Below are 23,053 nucleotides of genomic sequence, written 5' to 3' on the forward strand. Positions count from 1 at the left end.
GATTGGACAAAGATCTCACACCTATGGATGAGGAGAGTGGGGAGGTAGGGGCATGGGGTGGGATGAAAACTGGATGGAGAAGAGCTATGGGAGGAAAAAAGAGGAACTGTAATAATCTAAACAATAAAGATTTATTCAAAAAATTCATCTTGCAATATTTACTATACACAAAAGGGTAACTATTAAAATAGTGGCATTAGGGTTTCTGCCAAAACCGGTTTGGCTCAGTGGATAGAGCGTCAGCCTGCAGACTGAAGGGTCCCAGGTTCGATTCCAGTCAGGGGCATGTGCCTTGGTTGCGGGCACATTCCCAGTGGGGGGCATGCAAGAGGCAGCTCATCGATGACTATCTCATCAATGTTTCTAACTCTCTATCTCTCTCCTTTCCTCTCTGTAAAAAGTCAATAAAATATATTAAAAAATAAAATAAAATAAAATAAAATAGTGGCATTAGGGTTTCTAACAGTTTGAATATTAATATCTACCAAAGTAGAACAGTAACATAAGGCAATAGTATTTTACTAATCTGGCACTAACTCCTCTATCATTTAAATATTTTTTTAAAATACTGGTGGGCATTGATGCATGGAACAGACTGACAGATGTCAGAAGGGTGGATGGAAGAGTAACTGTATGAAAGAAGGTGAAGAGGTTAGCCAACACACACACACACACACACACACACACATACACACACACACCACATAGACATGGACAACAGTGTGATGACAACCTTAGAAAAAGAGGATATGTGTAGGTGAAGGTCCACAAAGGCAAGGCAAGAAAATAGGGATAGAAAGAGACTTGGCTTTGGGTGATAAGCACACAATGCAGATGATGTTTTATTAAATTGTACACTTGAAGCCTGTATAGTTTTGCAAACCAATGACACCCAAATAAATTCAATTTTTAAACAAGATGTATATGTTTGATTTCTTTATTTTTTGTTCAGATTAAGTTTTAGAAAGGGAAACTCTTGGATTCAAACACTCATAATTGATGGAAACTAATTGCTATATTGACATGTTTAAGTGCTTCAAAATAATATAGGAAAGAAAAAATTTAAAATGGATATATGGGGGTAAATGATGATGGAAGGAGACTTGACTTGGTGTGCTGAACACTCAATACAGTATATAGATAATGTGTTGTAGAACTGTGCACCTGAAACTTGTATAATTTTGTTACCCAATGTTACCCCAATAAATTCAATAAAAAGTAAAAAAAAAAAAATCCAAAAGATGAAAATTTGAAATGCTTAAATTAAGCTTCAAAAACCAGGACAGGCATGGTCCATATAAGGATGAATAGAGCAAAATTTAAACATTACATAGTCAATGTTAACTTTTGGCATTTTTATGTTCTGCCACTTTAAAAAATATCAGAATGGATGCTGCTTTTAGTTACTATTTTAGGTTAATTTTCAGTCTGCTGTTTGAAGTTCAGGGTGATCTTGTGTACAATATAAATCTCATTATATCCATGTGTACAATATAAATCTCATTGTATTGATTTACCCACTTCAAACGTGGTATGACTGTATACTTAAATGATCAGTTCATATACAATTCATTGTTTATAACAATGCTGACTAAATCTTCTTGTTTATTTGTTTTGGAACCACAAACCAATGAATGTCAATTACCTTTAGTTTATGGGGCAGGCATTATACAGTAAGATTTATATCTCTTATCTTAGGTTATTACTATGTATACTAAATATGTTTCTAGCCATTTTCTAGATAAAGTAAAAGAAATGTACGCATAGTTATATGGCCAGGGAATAGGATGAGCAGAGTTTGAATTCCTATCTTATTGACCTTTATGTTCAGTATCCAGGTTTTTGTCACTTTGCACACAGCTTCTTTTGGCATAAGGAAATTGTTTTAAATAAATATATTTCTATTATTTCAAAACAGATACCTAATTGTTCCTATATTAGTATAGTTCCTATTTGTTGGCTCACCACAGAACTGTTTTTTTCAGAGCATGCAAAGCCATGCTAAGACAAAGTCTATGATAGCCACCTACTATTGCTCTTTCAACATCCACTAATCATTTCAACTTACCCACAGAATCTTTCCTCTTTGCTATATGCCTTAAGACCAATGTTGATTGTGCTCTACTTCAGTAGCACTTTTCCAGGCATTCTGAGCTTTGCATGCCTTGATGTCCTGCTGCCTGAACTCTGGCTTGCCGCCTGTTTTACCTCCTTATCTTCCCCCAAATATGCTGTTTCTAATGGAAGCAGAGGTGATATGAAAGCAAAGCAAAGAGGCCCCGGCCATATGCATGCTTCCCAAAGGTACAGTGTCTTCTGTGTAACACTCTGAAAGTAATGCAATTTTTAAAACACCTCTTTTTGGCTTAAAAATAGATATTTTAAAAATAAAAATGTCAATTATTTATCTTTTTTTTTTTTTTTTTTTTTTTTTTTTTTTTTTTTTTTTTTTTTTTTACCCAGGTCCATTCTTTAGACTGTGTAGGCTGAAGAACTTTGTGGTTTAGGTTCTTTTTTCTTTTTTTTTAAGTTCTTTATGATTTTTTTATTTATTTTTTTAGAGAGAAATGAAGTAGAAAAGGGAAAAAAACATTGATGTGAGAAAGAAATATTAATTGTTGGCCTCCTGCATAAACCTCAACTGGAGATCGAACCCATAACTTAAGTTTGTGCTCTACCTGGAAATCAAACTGGCAACTTTATGGTGCATGGGAGAATGCTCAACCAACTGAGACATACTGGCAAGGGCCTGGTTTAGATCCTTAACGAATGTATTATGAAGGCAATGCTAATCAATAACGAAAGTGCCTCTTTCAGTCTGCCTGCCTACATACTTATCAACCTATATGTCATTTCTTTCTCTCATTTCTTTACTAGTTCAGTGTTGGGGTAATGGTGACAATGTGGAAAGATGAGAGTAGCATTTGTGACAATAATTAGTCGTATCATTGAATAAATAGTTATTGCATTTCTAAATTTTACTGCTATGCAATTGAATACTTTATCTCTAAATTTGATTTTAAAATTTTGAAAAGAAAAAAAAAGATAATTGCATGAGGTGATGATTTTTTTCATCTACAGTGCTTTAAAAAACTAGAACTTGGAAACATACATGAAGATAAGCATAAGCCTTTTTCTGCTATTTAATATATTTTTTAATTAAATTATTATTTTTGTACATATACCAATGCCCCCCCCCTGTCCCGTACATACCCTCCCTCCCCAGAGTTTTGTGTCCATTGGTTGTACTTATATGCATGTATACAAGTCCTTCGGTTGATCTCTTATCTCCCCCAGATCTCCCCAACCTCCCCGCTGTAATTTGACAGTCTGCTTGTTGCTTTACTGTCTCTATATCTATCTTTTGGTTCTTCAGTTTATAATGTTCTTTATCATCCATAAATAAGTGAGGTCATGTGGTATCTCTCTTTCATTGACTGGCTTGTTTCACTCAGCATGATGTTCTCCAAAACTTAACTAAGGAGGTAAAAGACCTATACACGGAAAACTACATGACACTGAAAAAAGAGATAGAGAAAGATGTAAACAAATGGAAGAACATACCATGTTCATGGATTGGTAGAATCAACATCATCAAAATGTCCATACTTCCCAAAGCAATCTATAAGTTCAATGCACTCTCAATTAAAATACCAACTATATTACAAAGCCACTGTTCTCAAAACAGCCTGGTACTGGCACAAGAACAGACATATAGATCAATGGAATAGAATTGAGAACCCAGATATCAACCCAAATCACTATGCATAAGCCTTTTCAACAAATTGTGTTGGTAAGACAATATTCACATGCAAAAGAATGAAGCTGGATCCTTGCCATCCATCATATATAAAACATAACTCAGGACCTAGCCAGTTTGGCTTAGTGGATAGAGCATTGGCCTGTGGCCTGAAGGGTCTCAGGTTTGATTCCAGTCAAGGGCATGTATCTTGGTTGCAAGCACATCACCAGTACGGGGTGTGAAGGAGACAGCTGATCAATGTTTCTCTCTCATCGATGTTTCTAACTCTCTATCCCTCTCCCTTTCTCTCTTTAAAAAAAATAAATAATAATAGTAATAAAAACATAACTCAGAATGGGTCAAAAAACATAAGTGTAAGAGCTAAAATTTCAGAAACTCAGAAAACATATGAGAAAAGCTTTATGACATTAGATTTCCCATTAATTTTTGGAAATGACACCAAAAGAATAAGCAACAATAACAAAATAGATAAATTGGACTGTATGAAAATTAAAAATTTTATACATCAAAAAAACTATCAAAAGAGTGAAAGGTAACCCAAACAATGGTAAGAAATATTTGCAAGTCATATGCTAAATATGGGGCTAATTTCTAAAATATATAAGGAATTCCAATGATGCAACAACAACAACAGCAACAAAACAACCAAAAATATTTAAAATTGTACAAAAGGCTTGAACAGATAATTCTCTAATATACTATGGCCAATAAGTACATGAAAATATATTCAACATCACTAATTATTAGGAAAGTGAAAATCAAAACAATGAGATGCCACTTCACACATTTTTGGATAGTTATAAGGTATTATATAAGTCTCACTTATTATTTAATCTAATGAACAAAATAAAGTGGTGAACAAAATGTGTCCAGAGGCATGTAGGCATGATATATCAGGCTGATATTGCTCACAGGAGAAGGGATAGATGGGAAGAGGTTAACCAAAAACTTCTATACATACTATCTAATGAAAGAGGAATATGCAAATTGACCATACATCTATCACACCCACAAGCCACACCCACCAGCCAGTCAGGTCAAACATGCAAATTAACCCAACCAAGATGGCTGCGGCCATGGAGCCAGCAGGAGGCTTGGGTTTCCCCGGCAATAGAGGAAGCCCAGCTTCCCCTACACCCTGGCCAGCCATGGACTCCACTCAAGGCTACAAAACTTTCAATTATAGAAGATAAATAAATCCCAACAAAAATGGTGGCAGCCACAAAGCAAGCAGGAGGCTTGAGTTTCCCTGGCAATGGAAGAAGCCAAACTTCCTGGCCTTCCTGGCCTCCACTCAAGGCTACAAATTTTTAATTATAGAAGATAAATAAATCCCAACAAAATTGGCTATGGCCAAATAGCGAGCAGGAGGTTTGGTTTTCCCTGGTGATGGAGGAATCCAAGCTTTCCACTGGCCCTGGCCTGCCCTAGCCTCCACTAAAGGCTACAAAATTTCAATTATACAAGATAAATATATCCCAGATACCAAGGCCTCCACTTGTGTCACTATGGTGTGTGGCCGGCCTGGAAACAACCACAGGACCCTTGCCCAGGCCACCCCATTCTCCAAGGGAAACCCCATCCTGATCCAGAACACCCTTCAGGGCAAACCAGCCAGCTCTCACCCATACACCAGGCCTGTATCCTATCTAATAAAAGAGTAATATGCAAATTGACCATCACTTCAATACACAAGATGGCTGTCCTTATGTGGTCAAAGATGATTGCCCCCATGTGGACACAAGATGGCCTACAGGAGAGGGACCAGGTCTGCAAGGGAGGGAAGTTGATGTTTGCTGTGATCAGGCTAGCTTGTAAGGGCAGTTGGAAGGGACCAGGCTTGGAAGGGTGGGAAGTTGGGGGTGATCAAGCCTCCAGGGGAGGGCAGTTAGGGGTGACCAGGCTAGCAGAGGAGGAAACTTGGGGGTGACCGGGCCTGCAGAGAAGGGCAGTTGAGGTGGACCCTGGCCTGCAGGGGAGAACACTTGGGGGGCAACCCAGCTGCAAGGGAGAGCACTTAGGGGTGACCAAGTCTGCAGGGGAGGGCAGTTAGGGGCAATCAGGCTGGCAGAGGAGCAGTTAAGACATCAATCAGGCTGACAGGGGAGTGGTTAGGGGCAATCAGGAAGGCAGGCAGGTGAGCAGTTCGGAGCCAGCAGTCCTAGATTGGAGAGGGCGCATGCTGGGCTGAGGGACACCCCCCATGCATGAATTTTGTGCACTGGGCCTCTAGTATATGTATAACCAATGGACACAGACAATAGTGTGGGGAAGACCTGGGGTGAGGCAGGGACTGGGAGTAAAGGGGTAGAAGGGATGAAATTTGGGGGACATCTGTAATACTTTCAACAATGATGAAAAAATTAAAAAATAAAATCCTGCCATCCTATAGACTCACCATCACCCCCCTATAGAATGGGGCACACAAAGGTACCTACCCCATAAGTACAAGATGTTAAGATACTTAAATTTTCATTTGGATTTACCATATTTTCTGGCGTATAAGACGACCCCCTAATTTTACAGTTAAAACATAGGTTTAGGCCTATATTCGCTGTATAAGACTACCCCTCACTTCTGAGGCAACACCAATTCTTTTTTTAATAGACCGCCTCTCTGACTCTGGCCAATGCAAGCAGGCTTTTTATGCATGCAAATTATACATGTTCTGTACCTGAAGCTACACTGTGTTCTAGTAAAAAGCCTGCTCATATTGGCCAGAGTTAGAGGCCGTCTATTAAAAAAAGAACTGGTGTTGCCTCGGAAGTGGGGGGTAGTCTTATACAGCGAATATAGGCCTAAACCTATGTTTTAACTGTAAAATTAGGGGGTCGTCTTATACGCCGTAAAATATGGTAGACTTAAGTTTAAGCCTGGCCTCTGCCTGTTCCCATTGAAAGATGACACAGTTTTCCCCTCTGGCAAGAGATGGAGTTCATTTTCTGACACCCATGGGGACTGTTCTGAGACCCAGCTGCTTCCTATAATGATCCCATTTGTTAAGCACTTTCTCTGTGCTAGGCTCTGGCTGTACCTGCTCTGTGTGCCTGTTCGCTCATTTGAGAGACAGGTAATAGGTAGAAAGATTCCAATGGGAAAGATGGGTGGAGCTCCCAACACAGTGCCCAATGTTAGGAGCCTGGGTTCTGTGGTGAGCCCTGCCCTTCTGAGTCCTGTTATCACAGTGGTGGCTATATAACACATCCATACAGGTCTTGCACACAGCAGGAGCTCAACAAATGCCCTCTTTGAGATTAAATAAACCTGGATCTAATCCTGGCCCTTAGGCTTTGGACACATCACTTTCTCCTCCTGAGCCTTGGTTTGCCCATCTGAGAAACAGACTCACCATGGGAACTGGGCAGGAGCAGCACCCAGCACCCAGCAGAGCCTAAGACTGAGTGGCCAGAATGGCAAGTATTAGATAAAGCATTCTTACCTCGGTGGGATGGCAATGACCTTTCTTTCTGGCAGGTCAGTGGGCCAACCTGCCCTTCAGATTGTGACACTCCTCCCCCAACCATGACCTCACCCCTAGAGTGGCCAGTGGAACTCTGAGGGGTTTGTGAGGTCACCCCATTCTGCTCCACAAACACTCTTGTGAGGCAGCAGCAACTGGCTGTCTGTCTCAGGGAAGCTTCAGAGACCCTGGGACTCTGGAGCCGTGGTCACACCAAAGCTCCTGAGAGGGACACAGAGCATTGGGAACCAAGGACACTCCAAGTGCTGAGCCTGGGAGGCCAGAACCAGGGGCAGAACTCTTGTGGGCTTGCTGAGTGTCATTCAGCAGTTCATGGAGGTCCACCACCACCAGGCCACCATGGTCCTCCGGTGGCTATTGCTCCTGGTGATGGCTTTGCTCACAATCACGACAGGAGCCATGGACTGCACCTTCTGTAAGCTGACTGACTCGTCCGACTACCCTGGCATCCCCATGACCTGTGGTGATGACAAGGAGTGCTTCATGGGCAAAGAGACAGCCCCAGGCCTCGGCCCCATCATCAAAAAAGGTACCATGGACATTAGTTCATATAGTTGACTTGAAGAGCCTGTCACCTACCAGGGCATTACCTACAGCCTCACCTTTACTTGCTGTTATGGAGAACTGTGTAACAGGTCCCTCAACCTCACCCCCACAGGCAGCCTGAAGGCGGGGGCCACCTGCTTGACACTAGGCTTGCAGCTGCTGTTTCATTAACTGAACAGTGTGAAAAGCAGGGCCTGGGACTGGTTTGAGTGCTCCACTGCTCCTTGTGGGTCCTGATCTTCCCCATCCCCTTTCCTCCATTAAATGGCCAGAGGCTGTAGACAAAAATTAGAATGATAATGATGATAAAGCTGTATAGTACTTTTTCATGGCAATGATAGTGTAACCAACTTTAGAAATAAATAATAGTTCTCATGCTTTTAGAACTATGGGGAGTGATCAGTTGAGAAAATTATTCAGATAATCTAGGACCAGAGGCCAGATACTTTAAATTGTGGAAGGTGTTTGCTAAAAAGAAAATACAGGCCATTGTTGGCTGAACTGCATGTTGATATTTTAAGAATGGATGTATCACATTATTTAGCAGTTCTCAAATTTCCCTGAATATTAGAAACACTTGCCACTCTCAGATATAAAAACAGAATCTCTGGGTTTGGACCCAAGGTATTGGCTGTCTGTTTTTTCTTCTTTGTTTTACCTAATATTTTATGTTATTCCCAGGACTAAAAATACACATATGATAGGCTGTATAATAGGCTGTATAATATTGACCCACAGATCATTGAGGTGCTTATTATTTTTAAATATTTTTCTTTATTGATTAAGGTATTACATATGTGTTCTTACCCACACTATTGTTCCCTACCCCTCTTCTCATGCCATCACCCCTGCCCCTAGTGTCTGTGTCCATTAGATACATGTCCTTTGGTTGATCTTTCCTCCTTATCCCTACTCTCCCCTGCCTTCCCTCTGTGGTTTGATGGTTTGGTTGATGATTTTTTGTCTTTGAATCTGGCCATGTTTTAAAGTTTTATAAGAGTTGTATGGAGGGGTCAATGGAGGATAATGATTTCAACAATAAGAATAAATTTAAAAAAAAACAATACAATAAAATAAAGTTCCATGAGTACCACTGGCAAACCAGAGTGACACATTCTGCAAGATTTTCTTGGGTGATTGTCCAAATTGGAAAGAAGTGAAATTGTCATTATTCACAGATGGCATGATATTATATATAGAAAACCCCCAAAGATTCCACCTAAATACTACTAGATTTACTAAATGAGTTTGGTAATGTAGTAGGATACAAAATCAACAACCATAAATTAAAGGCATTTTTATATACCAACAAATGAACTCTTAGAAAATGAAACTACAAAACAATCATATTTACCATTGCAATAATAAAAAATAAGATACATTGGAATAAACTTAATCAAGAAGGTAAAATACTTGTATTCAGAAATCTATAGGACATTGAAAAGAGAAATAGAGGAAGATACAAACAAGTGAAAACATATACCGTATTCATGGGTTGGAATAATTAACACCTTTAAAATGTCCATAGTACCCAAAGCAATTTAGAGATTCAATGCAATCCCTGTTAAAGTACTAATGACACAGTTCACAGATCTAGAATGAATATTTCCAAAATGTATATAAAATAAAATAAAATAAAAACCCTGGATAGTCCCAGCAATATTGAGCAATAAGAAGAAAGTTGGGGAGATCACAATACCAGATATCAAACTATACTACAAAACCAGTATAATAATAATAATAATAATAATAATAATAATAAAGCCTGGTACTGACACAAACAGGCATATAGATCAATCTAACAGAACAGGGACCCCATAAATTGAACCACATCATTAGGGTCAATTAATATATGACAAAGGAGGCAAGAACGTACAATGGAGGAAAGGCAATCTCTTTAATTCAATGGTGCTTGGAAAATTGGATAGGTATGTGCAAAAAAATGAAACTACATAAACAACTTACACAACACACAAGAATAAATTTAAAAGATACTCATGTAAGTCATAAAACTAAAAATCCTAGAAAAAAAAACATAGGCAGCAAAAACTCAGATATCTCACATAGCAGACATTTCAACAATATATTTCCTGGGGCAAGAGAAACAAAGAAGAAAATAAACAAAGGGGACTACATCAAAATAAAAAGCTTCTGCATAGCAAAAGCAAGTATAAGCAAAATGAAAAGGGGACTCATATTATGAGAGAACATATTTGCCAATGACACATTTGAGAAGGGGTTAATTTCCAAAATATAATTCATACAGCTCAAAAGAAGGGAGACAGATAACCAGTTTAAAAAATGGACACAAGACCTGAATAGGCACTTCTCCAAAGAGGACTTATAGATGACCAATAGACATATAAAAAATTGTCCAATGTCACTAATCATCAGAGAGATGCAAATTAAAACTATAATGAGATATCACCTCACATCTGTCAGAATGGCTACAATCAATAAATCAACAAACAACAAGTCCTGGCAAGGATGTGGACAAAAGGGAACCCTAATACACTGCTGGTGGGAATTCAGATTGGTGCAGGCACTATGGAAAACAGTATGGGATTTAGTTAAAAAAAAAAATGGAATTACTGTTTGTCCAAGTGATCCCACTTCTATGATGATTATATATTAAGAATCCCAAAACACTAATCCGACAGAATATATGCACCCCTATGTTCCTAGCAGCATTATTTACAACTAGAGGCCTGGTGCATGAAATTCATGCATAGGGCATCGGGGCGGGGAGTGGGGGGAGGGTTGTCCCTCAGCCCAGCCTGCAGCCTCTCTAATCTGGGATCCCTCGAAGGATGTCCAACTGCCTGTTTAAGCCTAAATGGGCAGTTGGATATCACTCTCACAATCCAGGACTGCTGGCTCCCAATGTCTTACCTGCCTGCTAGCCTGTTCATCCTTTAGCCACTCCCCTGCCAGCCTGATCAACATATAACTTCTCCCCTGCTGGCCCCATTGCCCCTAACTGCCCTGCCCTGCAGGCCTGGTCACCCCTAACTGTCCTCCTCTGCTGGCCTGGTTGCCTCAAAATACTCTTACCTGCTGGCCTGGTCACCTCTAATTTCCTTCCCTTGCCAGCCTGGTCACCCCTAACTGCCCTCCGTGCAGGCCTGTGTACCCCCAAACTGCCTCCTCTCCCAGCCTGGTCACCCCTAACTACTATCCCCTGCAGGCCTGGTCATGCCAACTGCCCTCCCTTGCAGGTCTGGTTTCTCCCAACTGCCCTCCCCTGCTGGCCATTTTGTGGTGGTCATCTTGTGTCCACATGTGGGCCATCTTTGACCACACAGGGGTGGCCATCTTTGATCACATGGGGGTGGCCATCTTGTGTGTTGGACTGATGATCAATTTGCATATTACCTCTTATTATATAGGAGGACAGCTAAGATCTGAAAACATCCAAGTGTCCATCAGTAATTGAGTGGCTAAAATAGCAGTGGTATATTTACACAATGGAATATGACATGGCCCTAAAAAAGAAGGATCTCTTACCCTTTGCCACAGAATGGATGGATTGGAGAATATTATGCTGAGTGAAATAAACCAGTTAGAGAAAGACAAATATCATAGGATCTCACTTATAAGTGGAATCTAATGAACATAATAAACTGACAAAATAAGTCCAGGAGCATGGAACAAACTAATATATATCAGGTGGGAACAACAGAGACAGGAAGATATTAATCAAAGAACTTTTATGCATAACCAATGAACACAGAAATAGTTTGGTGAAGGCTCAGAGGAGGCGGAGAAAGGGGGGAGGGAATTGGGGGCCATCTGTAATACTGTCAACAATATTTTTAATTAAATTAAATGAAAATTTAAATAAACATATGAATTGTTCACCAGGGTGACCAGGACTGGAGAGCAGAGCTGTTTGGGGGGACACAGGCTTGCTGCAAATATATATGACCTTTGTGATCCTGGTGAGGGGGAGCAATCCCAGAGAGACAGAAAGCAACAACTGTTGACAAAAACATGGAGAAATCAGAACCCTTGTACACTGATGCTAGAAATGTAAAATTGTGCAGCCACAATAAAAAATAGGATGATAGTTCCTAAAAAAATAAACAGCATTAATATATGATTCAGTAATGCCACTTTTATATATTTACCCTACAGAATTAAAGCAAAAACTTGAACACATATTTGTATACCTTTGTTCATAGCAGCATTATCTACTATCAAAAGGTGGAAGCAAACTAAGTGTATATCAATTAATGGATAAATAATATATGATATATACACAATTGAATGTTATTTAGCCTTAAAAGAATGAAAATTCTGGTAAATGTTATAACATGGATGGATTGCAAAGCATTCTGCTCAATTAAATAACAATCAAATAGTGTGTGATTATAATTTTATGAAGCACATGGAGTATTCAAATTCACAGAAACAAAAAGTGGGTTGATGCTTGCCAGGGTATAAGAGGAGAAGGTATTGGAAAATTATCGCTTAATGCATATCAAGTTTCAGTTTGGGAAGATGAAAAAGTTCTGGAGATGGAAGATGATGATGGTTGCACAATAATGTAAAATATTTAATGTTACTGAGTCTAGAATTAGAATTTATTAAAATGGTAAATTTTATATTATGTATATTGTAGCACAATAAAAATAAGTGTAAGATTGACATTTAAGTATTAAAAATTATATTTTAAAATACTTGACCTATAAGTGAAGAAGGGAAACATTGGGGTATATAATACTTGGTTCACTTCAAAGTGAAAATTAGCATACATTAACTGACAATGAAAATGTTATAATTTGAAGGAATTAAGCAAAAAAAAAAATATATAATATATATATGTATTTATATATATCACATAGACACAGACAGCAGTATGGTGATAGGAGAAAAAGGGAGTGGTTTTAGGTAGGGGTGGGCAAAGGGAGGAGGAATGGGGGAAAAAGAGACTTTGCTTGGGTGATGGGCACATGATACAGTGTACAGATGATGTTTTATTGATTTGTACATTTGAAACTTGTATGGTTTTACAAACTCACATCTCCCCAATACATTCAATAAAACATTAATTAATTAATTAATTAAAATGGTATATAAAAAAGTGTATTTTCTAAATTAACCATTTTCATACTTGTATCAAGATATAATTTTTATATATCACTAATAACTAATAGTAAACATAATCTATACTAGTAAAAGAGAAAAATGCTAATTGACCATACCTTCTCTACACCCACAGCCAATCAGAGTGAGTATGCAAATTAAACTAACAAAGATGGCGGTTAATTTGCATATGCCATATGCTGAGGGAGGGAGGAGTGTAGACTAAAGATAGCATGGAAGGAAGAGGGAGGAAAAGCTAAAAGCGAGGTGACTGCAGGAGGGAAAGCATGGGCTTGGCAGGCAGCAGCAGGTGGCAGTGGGAGGCATGGTACATGGCAGCTGGCAGCTGAAAAATGCAGTTGGCAGTGGAAGGGAAGGCACAGGCAGTGGTAGCAGGAGGGAAAGTGCAGGGGGGGGGCAGCGGCTGTGGGAGGGAAAGAGGGGGGTGGGGAGTGGGGAGCAGAGGCAGCAGGGAAAACGCTGTGGCGGGGATGGGAGAGGTGCAGTGGCAGGAGGGAAACCCACCAGAAGTCCTATTGTTGCAGGAATCTTCCTGCAATGGGCATCTATTCTTCAATAAATGAGTCAAAGTTGTTCTTTTGAGTGGTAATGAGATCTGAAATAAGGACCAATCTCACCTTCCTGCTCTGACACACAAATAGAAAATTAAAGAACTTAATTTCTGCAATCAGAATAATTGGTGTATGACAGTAGAAGTTGGAAATCAGCACAAAATGTAAGAGAAAAGGGGGAAGAGATGGGAAATAAGATAGGAAAAAATAAAAGAGAGAGGGGAGGGAAGAAAAGAAAGAGCAAGGGAGAGGAAGAGAGAAAGGGAGAGGGAAAGAAAGAGAGAGAGAAGGTAAAATGTTATTATACATATATTTTTTTATCACAACTTCAGTCCTTTGGGTTTTAACTTAAGGGAAAAATTATTGTATGTCTTGCTGTAGCTTCATCAGTTTTAAATTGCAATGGTGCTTACAAATCAATTCTGATGATACCAATGTTTCATGACACTTTAATTTAATCAGATCACCATAATTAAATTTTCCAAGTGATTAAATCACCTTTTATAAAGTATATTACTTTTATTTCAATTATTAATTAAATTTAATGAACATAGTAAACTCTCCTGTGTCTTTCCCTAAGCTATTGTCTGTGTTTCCTTACACCCCGCCAGTTCTTTTTAATTTCCAAACAGCAATAGATTGAGGACATAAATGCAGTAAACTAATAAGTGGAATTCAGTATATCTTGAAACTTGTCCATGAAGAATGATCATACTAATGGAATCAATCATACATTTTGACTGATAATGAAACTAATATTTTAATGTTTCAAATTTCAAATGTCAAAGGAGGAAGAATAAGACAGGGAAGAAGAGGTAAAAACAGCAGGAACTGCTGCCACCACTCCTATAATATTTCTTAGAAGAAATGATAGAAGTTTTTCAAAAGATAGTCTAAGAATTAAAACTATATTTTTAAAGGTGACACTGACTCCAAAAACCATCAAAAATGAACAATTCAGGTATAGCAATAAACTATCATTTGCAAGTTACAATCCACAATAAGCAAAAGCAAAAGGACAGACTAGAAAATTTTTATGTTTTGGAAAATTGATAATTGCCCACAATAGCAAGTATGCATTTATTCTTTTTTCTTTTTTTTTCATATTGCAGTCAACTTCTTTAAAGGTTTCTAAGAGTTTCAATAGGAATGTTATGTGTAAAACCAACATCTGTGTGGGGTCTGGCTTACAGGATATCCCGATACAGCTGTGTGCAGGTGGCATGGGGTAGCCTCTGTCCCACATCAGGGTCTCTTTCACAATAGAGGAGGATGGGAATGGGGGAGCTGGGAGGAGCAAGGGGCTGGTCCAGTCCTAGCCCTACATTGTGAGGACAGACCAATGGGAGCTTTGGCACTGTCAGGTCAAGTCCTGGTCCATCCTGGCGCCCAGCACCTTGATGTCATTGCTGATGTATGTGATTATGTGGTCCCATTAGTTCAAATTGAAGGTCATGGATTAGTTGTTGGAACTGCCTGATTCCCTGTTCCTATTGGATGTGGAAGTAAAGGTGGAGCTCATTGCCTGCCTGTATTGGCTGAAGCTGTCAGTGATGATGTTGTGGCTGTCCTTTTCCCTGATTGTCTTGAGTGAGTTCTCAAAGTGCTGGCTGTCATTCTCAGGGCTGAAGAGCCACAGACTGAGCAGCAGGAACTTACACCTGTCCCCACAGAACTGCAGCAGGTTCATACAGAACTTGAGCACCAAGAACTGTTGAGGTACTCATGAAGCAGAGCTAAAAACTGGTGGATCTCCTGAGAGGACATCTTGTTGTGCAGTATGGCATGCAGTCCTATAGTAGCCCCATGGCCGTGGTGCTCAGCTTGCTCTTGTGAAGTGTCTTGGCATAGGGCACTGTGAACATGCAGGACAAGATGTCACCTGTGTGCAGCACTCAGGAAAGAAGAAGGTGCTGGCATCTATCTTGTATGACTTCTTCATGTGCACCTTGGTGGAAGAGTCATCACTACTGTGGGAGGACAGGTGGTAGTTGGTGTCAAGGTCCCATCAAATATGGCTTTGTCCATAAAGTTGATGGTAAAGTCGGTGTACATGATCTGGAACATCTGCCTTCGCTCCTCTACTGCCACCTTGCTCTCCATGGCCAGCATCACCAGGCAACAGACCTCCACAGGCCCCACTTTACTCTCCAACATGGAGCTTGTGGTTAGGCCTCTGGAACTTTTAACATGCATACTCTGGCTGAGGGAGACACTGGATTCTATTGGTGTTTTGAGGACCACCAAGTGCAAGGCATCATGCCACATATAGGACATAGCCTGATGTCATAATGGGGACCCTGAGGATGCTTTCTTCCCTGTCCCTCCAGGCCAGTTTGACATTTTAGGTAGACAGGCTGATGAGCTCATCATGCTCCTGGATCAACTATCCGAGAAGCTGGTGAGCTCTGTTTTGTTGTCTATGAGATGCAGGTTCTCTGCCCTACAGGATAGTTTTAGGTTTATGGACATTAACTTATCCAAATACTTTATTTCCTTCTCAATGTAGTTGCTCAACAATCTGTCAGGCTCCGCTCACTCAGGCAGGGACAACACCACAATGTGCATAGGGCACTGCTCTGTCATCTTCTCTCTGCTCTTTTCACCTTTGAAGATGACTTTCTTAATAGCGGACATAATTCCAGGTTTCTTGCCCTTCTTTCCATCCTCCTCCATGTTACTGAGTGGTTCCCACAGCCCTGACTGCTATGGGAGCCCATGTGAGGCATAAAATGTGTGCATGTAAAATATTTGAGTCTTGCCCTTAAAATATTGTGGGCAGACTTTTCTGACTCTTCTTGATCTCTGTGAGTTAGTAATAATAAGAGGTGTCACCTTGGTCCTATAATTAGAAGCTATTTGTTGATTCATGGACTTTGTATCTAGTAGAATCATGAAAGGAAAAAAAAATTCTACAACATTTAACCATTTGGGGATATTTTTGATACAGTAATGTATGATATTCCCTAATAATACATTATTTCACAAAGTGATAATATCCTTATTTTATACAGATATCCTATAATAAAAAAATGTAAGATTAACTATATAATAAAAAAGTAGCAAAAAAACCATTATGAGGAAATGTAATAAAAATAGGTCTTAAGCATATGAAGAGTTGCTAAATTAACTCATAAAAGAAAAGATGAAAGCTGAGATTCCACTGAGAGGGCATTTTCAACTATCAGATTGACAAAGACCTGAAAAGTTTGGTGAAATGCTATGTTCATGAACATAAGAGTGAAAATACACTTTTATGTATTAATGATTGGAGTACAAAAGTATAACATTCACATGCACACATACTCTCTGACCTAGCAAATTTAATTCTAGGCATTCATCATATAAACATACATGCACCAATGTGAAATGGCATACCGTATTTTCCAGCGTATACGATGACTTTTGAAATGAAAAAAAGTCAACCGAAAATCCGGGGCAAAAGACCAAAATTGCACAAAAATTACCTGTAGATATTGATGGCAAAGTAAGTCTTTTCTTTGAAGTTGGGGGTAGTCTTATACAGCGAATATAGGCCTAAACCTATGTTTTAACTGTAAAATTAGGGGGTCATCTTATATGCCAGAAAATACAGTAAATAAAAGGTAATTTATTTCAGCATTGTTTGTATTAAGAAAAAGTCAGAAGTGACCTAATTATCCATGGTAATAGATTGGCTAATTAAATTATGGTATGTCTAGAAAATGAAACACTATAGCATCCTAAGAAATATTGAAAAAATTCCTAATGCACTGATATGGAAAGATCAAGATATATTTTATTTTTTATATGAAATTATCATTGACAATGGTTAATAAAATTAGATTATTTTCAAGTGTAACAATTCTACAATGCATCATTTGTATATTGTACTGTGTGTTCACTACCCAAAGTAAAGTTTACTCCAACATTTATCCTTATTTACCCTTTACTACTTCCCCCCACCACATTTTCCTTCTGGTAATCACCACAGCATTGTCTGTGATAAAGAGTTTGTTTTTTCTTAATTCCTTAACCTTTTTTACCTAACTCCCACCCTCTCACTTCTGACAGCTGTCAGTATGTTCTATGTACACTGTATATGTGGGTCTGTTTCTATTTTGTTTGTAAGTTTATTTATTTCTGTTTTGTTTTAAATGTATTTTATTGATTTAAGAGAGGAAGGAAGAAGGAGAGTTAGAAACATCAATGAGAATCATTGATTGGCTGCCTCCTGCATGCCCCCTACTGGGGATCAAAGCTGCAAACCAGGCATGTGCCCTTGACCAGTATTGAACCCAGGACCCTTCAGTCTGAAGGCTGATACTCTATCCACAGAGCCAAACCAGCTGGGGCTTGTCAGATTATTTTGTTAATTAGATTTCACATATAAGTGAAATAATATGGTATTTGTATTACTCTTACTGGTTTATTTCACTTAGCACAATATTCACCAGCACCACCCATGCTGTCCCAAAAGATAAGATTTTCTTTTTTCTTTTTTTTTCTTTTTTCTTTTTTAATGGCTGGCATATTTACCACAGATTTTTTTTATCCACTCATCTACTCAGAGGCACTTGCAAAGTTTATAAATCTGGGCTGTAAGAAGTAGTCAAATGGCCAAAACAAAACACAATGAAATCCATTTGAAGTTTCAAGGACTAAAACGGAGAACAAAACAATAAAGACAATACTATTCAACAGCAGGAATTTAACAGTGATCTTGGAAAGTGCATGTATTTTCAACTTATTTCTCATAATGTGCCTAACCTCATTTTGGGAGAGAGTGTGATATACAGAGAGAATGAACACTGCAGAATCTTGCTATTTGCTAACTATGAGGTCTTAGACAATTTAAATAATCTTTATACCTGCTGTTTCTGTAGGTTCAAAATAGAAATATCATCAGCTAAGTTATCATTTTGCTGTAAGGATTAGAAAGTTTGTGTATTGCCACACATGGGTATGTGTATTTGTGTGGGATATACAGAATTGCAAATGTATAATTTTTTTACCTAACAATAGCTAATAATATGGCCATAATCACCATTCTTTCTTGTCTTCACTCTCCACAGTGCTCCTGAACCCCTTCAAAAGACACTGTTCTTTTTGAGAAGCTAAAAGCTGCCCACATAACCCTGTCTTGATGGATAACCATGCATAGTATATTCAAGTAATCTGGTTTGATTCTAATACTCTGCAACCTACCTTTCTTCCTTGAATTCTGGGGTTAGCTAAATATTGTGTAGTGCCTGAAATGTATGCAATGTTTGTGGGCTTGTTTAAAAAGGAGCAGAAATAACTTTGAATACAATTATTAAAACAAAAAAGAGAGTATGGAGATCCTTCAAAAATTACAAAAGAAAATACATCTTCTATGTGGCCCTGAAATACCACTTCAAGATACTGATCTGAAGAAAACAAAAATACTAATTCAAAAATTATTTTTAAAAGATGTCCTATGTTCATTGCAGAATCTGCACTAATAAAATAGAGACATGCAAATTCACCATCACTCTGCTACACCCACTAGCCAATAAAAGCGAGTATACAAATTAACTCAACTAAGATGGTGTCTGCCACTGAGCTGGAGTGAGCAGGAGGCTTAGGTTGCCTTTGGCAAGGGAGGAAGCCAAGTTTCCTTCCTGCCCTGGCTGGCCCTAGCCTCCACTCAAGGCTAAAAAATTTCAATTATGGAAGATAAATAAATCACAACAAATATGGCAGTGGCCATGGAGATGGAGTGAGCTGGAGGCATCGGTTACCCCCAGTGACGGAGGAAGCCAAGTTTCCCCCCCTACCTTGGCTTGCCTAGGCCTCTGCTCAAGGCTACAAAGTTTTAATTAAAAAGGATGAATAAATCCTAGATACCTACTTCTAGGCAGCCCTGGCCTATGCTTGGGTCCCTGGGGGGCATGGCCAGTCTGCAAACCATCACAGGCCCCTTGCACAGGCCACCCCATGCCCCAAGGGAACCCCCACCTTGATCCAGGACACCCTTTTGGACACACCAGCCAGATCCGACCCGTGCACCAGGCCTTTATCCTATCTAATAAAAGAGTAACATGCAAATTGGCTGTCACTCCAACACAAAAGATGGCTGCCCCCATGTGGACAAAGATGCTGCCCCTATGTGGACACAAGATGGCTACCACAAGATAGCCAACAGGGGAGGGCAGTTGGGAGAAACCCAGGCCTGCAGGGAAGGTAGTTGGGGAGGACAAGGCTTACAGGGGAGGGAAGTTGGGGGACAGGCCTGAAGGGGAGGGCAGTTGGGGGGGGCCAGGTCTGAAGGAAAGGGTCGTTGGGGGGTACCAGCTCTTCAGGGAGGGAAGTTGAGGGGGACCAGGCCTGAAGAGAGGTAAGTTGGGGGTGACCAGGCCTGTAGGAGAGGTCAATTGGGGGTGACCAGGCCTACAGGGGAGGGAAGTTGGGGGTGACCAGGCTGGCAGGGGAGGGCAATTAGGCATCAATCAGGCTGGCAGGAGAGTGGTTAGGTGTTGATCAGGCTGACAGGCAGAAGTGGTTAGGGCAATCAGGAAGGCAGGCAGGCGAGCAGTTTGGGAGCCAGCAGTTCTGGATTGTGAGTGGGATATTCAGCTGCCCAAAGGGGGCCCCCAATTGGAGAGGGTGCAGGCTGGGCTGCAGGACACACACACCCCCATGCACAAATTTTGTGCACCGGCCTCTAGTTATTTATAATCGCCAAGATATGGAAGAAATACAGATGTCCATTGATAAACACAAAAATAAAATATGGTACAATGAAATATGCTTATCAATAAAAAAAGATTTTTTTTATGTGTAATAACATGGGTGGAACTAGAGAGCATTATGCTAAGTGAAACAAGTCAGACAGAAAGAGATAAATATTGCATGATTTCACTTACATGTAGAATCTTAAAGAAACAAAACAAATGAATGCACAAAATAAAACAGAAACAGACCCATAGATAGAGAGAGCAAGCTAATTATTGCCAAAGAGGAGGTGGATGGGGGATGAACATTAATAAAATAAATAAAATAATAAATAAGTTCTCTGTATAGAGTGTGAAGCAAAAGTACAGAAGTAGTTGATTAATTATTGAACAAATGGAAACCCCACAAAAAACAATGAGAACAATAAAAATAAGTTATTTCAGCTCCTACCAGAAAAATACATTTTATCTGTACAATGTAAGGCAGTAATGAGCAAAAATAAAACAAGAAATACACTATGTAAAACAAATGAAGGGGAGAAATAAATCACATTTTAAAAAAGGAAAGCTGACAATTTTATATGGTAGCATACATCCTTGGCTCCAGAAGACTTTAAAGATATCAAAATAAAATAAAATTATATGCTTTACTCCACCCATAAACAGAAATCACATCTGAGTTAAGTAAATCTAATGAATATATTTTATAAACATATTTTCAGATACATTTTTTTTCTTAAGAATGTATCATAAAATGTATAGTTTCAACATTAGGGAATTTATACTTCATATTAAACTTTAAAGGAGAAATATGATCATTATCTCAATAGTAGAATTTTCCTAATAATTTGAATCAAAGAGATTTTACTGAATTTGATAAGCAGTGATATTCAAAAATTTACAGCAAAAATCGTACTTAATGGACAAACTTAAGGTACATTCCTCTTAAAATCAGGAACTAGTCAAAGATGTTCTTTAATACAAACACAAATTATTCTTTAACTTGTGTTTCTGACCATTGATATAAGACAATAAGATGGTAAGAACCTGTGAGTAATATTAGGTGGTCAGACTCCAGAGACTTTACAATTTAAAAAAATTTAATAAGAAATGGTCCCTGCCCTTGAGGAACTCAATCCAATAAGAGAAATGGCATCTATCTTTAGGCGAAGGGTAGAGACTGGAGGAAGAAGTACTCAGAAGATGATGGGTTCATTTCCAATCTTGGCCACACATTAGCATCACCAGGGAGAACTTTTACTAGTAAACATCTTAATATCCAGTCCACACTCTGAAAGTGGAATCCAAGCATAAATGATTGCTTAAACTCTCCAGATGATGCCCACAAGCAGCCAAGATTAAAAGAGCAGTATCTCTCTTGACTCAGAAGAAAACATCTGGAACACCTCTTTCTTAGAAACACTTGGCAATAATGTGAAGAACAAGAGGTGGAAATAACATAGTTTAGTTAAAGGAGAAAAAAGAGTTATGGTATGCTGAGATAGAAACAAACATTAATTTCTAAGATATACCTGGAGAATAGCTGAAATCAGAATAGCTGGAGTGGAAAATAAGAAAATGTTTGTTTGTTTGTTTGTTTTTTGTCCTAGAGTTTCTTTGTATGGCAAGGAAAATTATTTGGGGTTGGAAGATGGCATGTTAGAAAAAGGGAGAGAGAGAGAGAGAGAGAGAGAGAGAGAGAGAGAGAGAGAGAGAGAGAGAGAGAGAGAGAGAGAGAGAGAGAGAGAGAGAGGTGAGAGAGATTCATACATATTTCCCCATGTTATGAAATGCCCATGATAAATACTGAGGCCATGTATAGTTTTATGGTTGACAGCTTCAGCTGTATATCCAGTTGACAGATGGCTTCAGTTGTCAGCCATAGGAATTGACAATCTTGGACATAAAGTCTAGTCTAGCCTTCATAAGTCTGTACGGCTAGTAACTATTTTGGTTTGTTTAGCTTCTCTCCTTGTATAACTGCTAAATGGATTACCACTGCTTTTGTCAAGTATGGAAACAAATTATAAATGGGAGGAGGGTGAAGAAGTCTAATGGTAAAATACAGGTTTCAGATTCTAATCCAGTTTTAGAAATCACTCATAAAACTATAAAACTGAGCTGAAACCGGTTTGGCTCAGTGGTAGAGCATTGGTCTGCGGACTGAAAGGTCCCAGGTTTGATTCCAATTAGGGTCATGTACCTTGGTTGTGGGCACATCTCCGGTGGGGAGTGTGCAGGAGGCAACTGATTGATGTTTCTCTGTCATCGACGTTTCTAGCTCTCCATCTCTCTCCCCTCCTCTCTGTAAAAAAATCAATGAAATATATTAAAAATCTATAAAACTGAAGGCTGGTCTAATTGTAGAAAGGCCAATTTTACAATTTCTAAATCATTCAATTAGATGGTTATTCATACATCCTTTTTGATAACTGTGTAACTCTCATTGGCACCCAAAAGCACAGGTCTTTCCAGGAAACAATATAGCCATTTTATTACTTTCTTGGGGTCAGCACACAGATTTGCTGAGCTAGGTTTTCAGAATTACTGAGTCATAAAAAAAAAAACAAAAAAAAAACAACAAACAAACAAACAAACAAACAAACAAAAAAAACAATTGGGCCAAAAGCAGTCAATTGGAATAGTCAATACCAGCAGGCCGGGAATGAGAGCCATATAGAATCCAGTATCCACACTAGAATATCCAGTTATACCATCTTATGTAGTTTTTCCTCTGGTATTACATTTAAAAAAATATTTAATGAGATCTAATTCACAAATCATAAAACACCATTTAACTGAAAAAAATCAATGTTTTTTTTAGTATAGTCACAGAGTTGTACGATAATCACCACAATCTAATTTTAGGATACTTTAATCACCCTGAAAATAAATTTCATACCCAATATCTGTTATTCCACATTCA

The 23,053-nt window shown here is 38.9% G+C and overlaps 2 pseudogenes; one reads left to right on the forward strand and one right to left on the reverse strand.

Moving 5' to 3' along the window:
- Positions 1–7,573: 7,573 nt before the first annotated feature.
- LOC118720116 lies at positions 7,574–7,961 on the forward strand (annotated as a pseudogene).
- Positions 7,962–14,810: 6,849 nt separating this feature from the next.
- LOC118720191 lies at positions 14,811–16,126 on the reverse strand (annotated as a pseudogene).
- Between the last annotated feature and the right edge of the window lie 6,927 nt (positions 16,127–23,053).

Source organism: Pipistrellus kuhlii, unplaced genomic scaffold, assembly GCF_014108245.1.
Source record: "Pipistrellus kuhlii isolate mPipKuh1 unplaced genomic scaffold, mPipKuh1.p scaffold_m20_p_16, whole genome shotgun sequence".
Lineage (NCBI taxonomy): Eukaryota > Metazoa > Chordata > Mammalia > Chiroptera > Vespertilionidae > Pipistrellus > Pipistrellus kuhlii.